We start from the raw sequence: 3,997 nt of genomic DNA, 5'->3' as shown, positions 1-3,997 counted from the left end.
CTTGGCAGCGCGTCACTCCGAATTTATTTATTTTTACAGCCAGACAATTAGCTGAGGTAACGTGACGGCTAACAGACAGCAGACAAACGGCTAATGATGATGACTAATGACCACAGCAGCGGGAATCCACCTGTCACTAAAAAGTGGACACGCCCTTAATTATGCATAACTTTAAGGCTTAATATAATGTAAACGGATGAGTTATAAAAAAATTCACCCCCCTCACAGTTGTCATGAAGGGAAAAATAAGCTATATAGACCAAAGCCAATTTTTGAACCAGGCTGTAAACGTGTTTTTTTTCTGCTGTAAAGTTGGGTATTTTAACATGGGGGAGATACAGATTTGACTCACTTCGGCAGCCAGCCTCAAGCGGCCAGTCGATGAATTGCCGTTGAATTCACTTCTGTGTTGGTTTCAAGAGACAGGGAGGTTGCCGCTTGGTCCCACCCAAAAAATTAGCCTATAGGCCTACCGCAGGGACAAAAACTGTACATTTGGAACTTTTATTTTGAAAGCGAGACAAAGAACAGGGTTTTTCCTTGGGATGGCTGACGCGAAACAATCATTCCGAAGCTTTGCGAGATCCCGAAGCGCAGATGCTTCGAAACACTGATCCGAAGCGTGATTCAAAACACCCATGTCACGTGACTATGGCCAAACGAAGCCTCGAAGTGTTTCACTGTTTCATCAGTGCTGCGTTCCAGTCCACTTTTAGACACGCACTTGCGAACTTCCCTAAGCACTTCCCCTTGGGGGAATCCCTGCCGCCATTTTGAAGTGCGTTCCACTTCGTGAAGTGGACGAGGGAAGTTTATATGGACAGACCCTCGTTCCCTCGATTTTGACCGAGGGAGCGAGTCTGCTTCAAATGTACACTTCAGGCACCTATATGTCCCACAATGCAGTACGATTGTGACGTCACCACATATCTCGTCTAATCACCACCACACAGACAACTCTATGATATATTAATTATAATGTTTTAAATTTAAAACAACTCAAACACACCTATAAACATTTGGATGCTGCATTAAACAAATTATTAAAGGGAAAAAAATTTATATAATAAATCAACTTCACAGTTGATTCCAAGTGATCAAGGGCTTAGGACGTTCCAGTTCAGCCCATTGCAGTTTCCGCCAGTAGTGGGCACTCGCAATGACGTACATCCGAGTGAACGAGACGAAGGGAAGTTAGCGAGTGAAGGCTATATGGGGAGGCTGCAGACCTGGAGCCGGTAGATCTACGCCCCATGGCAGTTTTACGCCCCAGGCAGTTTTACGCCCCTGCTGTTCCTGATGCGTCCAGTAGGAGGATATAGCCTACTGCTAAATAACACCATTAAATCGGCGCTCAAAACGTACACATTAATAACCGTCCCGTTCATAGACTTTGCCCAATTTTGTGGTTTTTGTTAATTTAAATATAAATGTTACAGTGTAGATCTGCACTATGGATTAAAATATCTGTAGATATTCAGTTGGGCTTCACTCAGCCTACAGATGACTGTTTGTTTTATTCAGCCAACAGAAGACTATTTTTGTGAATTAAAAAATTAATAATGCACACAGTTGGATCAGATGACAAGTAATGATATATGACCTACTGTAGAATATTTATATATGACCTACTGTAGAATAGTTAATTGAATATTGAATATAGAATATTCACTGTATGTTTTTTATATACAGGAGACTGAGTGAAATATGTTGTTGTGAATTTATATAAAGTTACATTTAGATATTAACCATATTTAGCCCATTAGACATACAGCACCGTGTAATCATATGGATCCTCGATTAAATATCTGCTGTACTATTCACTATTGGTCGTCATACAGCTACAAAACAGTGTCCTACATAGCATTTTATGAAGACAAACGCAATTTATCCCTTTCTAAAATTCCAAGGGCCATTTAGAAGAAAGAGACAATATTGTTGTTCACAAAAACATTATTTATCAACACCATTTATGAATTATGATGACTCCTGTAGATGACTCTCCTATGGCTTGCCACTCTTCTTTAACTGTTTTTCTATCCTCCTGTCAAAGTTCTTCTGCTCACTGATAAAAAAAAAAATGAAACATTAAAAAAATTTAAAAAGGGCATCCATGGTGAATTTGATCTTGTCAAATTCACACGCAGCAGGACTCACTGTTAAATTTTGTATAAAATTCCTGAATCCTTAATTTTTTTATCACAGTTGCTTTGGTACATTTCTCAGATCACTACTGAAATTCTCATAACTACTTTTGAACAAATTGCCAATGCTTTTTGCCAATTCATCAATTCAGGACACATTTACTGTACGAAAAAAAGTGTAATAGAAATGTATTGAAAACAGGCTTGACAGTTTATGACAACTAGTCAACCATTTTGCATTTAATGACTTATGCAAGGAACTAATGCCTAGATGTTTTGAGTATGACAATTCAACAGAGAAATAGTATAATAGGTCTATATTTTGATCAACATGACATAAAGAGTTGATAATGTAGGAAACAGCAGACAGTTGTACATTATCAATTGCATGAATGTACCGAAGCATTTGCAATTTGTATAAAATAATGAGAAATTGCTTTTATGATGTGCACAAGTGACAAGATGATGTGATTTCAGTTGTGATCTGAGAAATGCACCAAAGCAACTGAGATAAACTATAAGACTTATTGGAGACCCTGCAGAATCACTGTAGACCCCCTATAAGAGTCACAGACAAAAGAAAGTGTTACGAGAACACAAACTACCTTTTTAATTTGAGTTTTATATCTGTGGGTATTTCATAATAATAAAAAAAAATTAAACATTAAAAAAATGTAAAAAGGACATCCATGGTGAATTTGATCTTGTCACAGAGTGTGTGAGTGTGCTGGCCAGAATGTATATCAGGTGAGTGTGGATTGCATCAATTTGCTCCTGATCTTCAAAGTACAACGGCACAGGCACTTGTTGGTGGAACACTTTTGTAAAAAGTGTCAAGACACTTTGATTTCTTTTGGCCACTGATGATGGACTGTGCAGAGAAAATTGAAAATGACATTAAAAACATTGTCTCTGTAAGTCATTTATTTACTAGAGAAGCTATTGGTTTGGAATGCAGTTAAAAAAAGAGATGGGTGTTTATAGATTATACAAGTTTAAGTTTAGAGAGAGAGAGGGAGATTTTCATTTCCTTAAGTAGCTAAAGCAAACACACATGCATGCAAGTTAAAGAGAACTTGGTAAAGACAGAGTATGATAAATCCCACATTAAGTGCACACAGCCAACATTTTAGTCCAGATCAGTAAGCTATTTTAAGAAAAATGTATATTTAGATAGTTACTAGTCACAACTGCTTTTTTACTCGTCTTATGTTATGACTAGTCAGAACGGCCACTGGATAGTTCAATAAAAAATCTTACTAGTAAAATAAAAAATCTTACTAGTAACATTTGGAATAAATACTAGTATCTAATAAATAGTTATTAGTATCTATTGAATAAGTACTAGTAGCTAATTTATAAGTACTAGTATCTAATTAATAGGTACTAGTATCTAATGAATAAGTACTAGTATCTAATGAATAAGTACTAGTATCTATTGAATAAGTACTAGTATCTAATGAATAAGTACTAGTATCTATTTAATAGGTACTAGTATCTATTTAAGAGGTACTAGTATCTAATGACTTAGTAGTATTTATTGAATACATACTAGTATCTAGTAATAGGTACTAGTATCTAAAAAATAAGTACTAGTACCTAATAAATAACTACTAGTATCTAATATATATGTCATAGTATGGCAAGCCGTTTTAACATTTAATGATTTAAACCGACTAGTCTCTATTTTCATGCTACTAGTACTTATTTTTTAGATACTAGTATCTATTCCATTAAGTACTAGTACTTATTCTCTCAGACCTATTAGTCTCTCTCAGACCTATTAGTCTCTCAGACCTATTAGTCAATGTCGATAAAGCATTAATTGTTGGAGATTTTAACATACACGTAGA

This window comes from Leuciscus leuciscus (assembly GCF_965113295.1).
Source record: "Leuciscus leuciscus genome assembly, chromosome: 12".
Taxonomy (NCBI): Eukaryota; Metazoa; Chordata; class Actinopteri; order Cypriniformes; family Leuciscidae; genus Leuciscus; species Leuciscus leuciscus.
Note: the sequence above shows the minus strand (reverse complement) of the source record.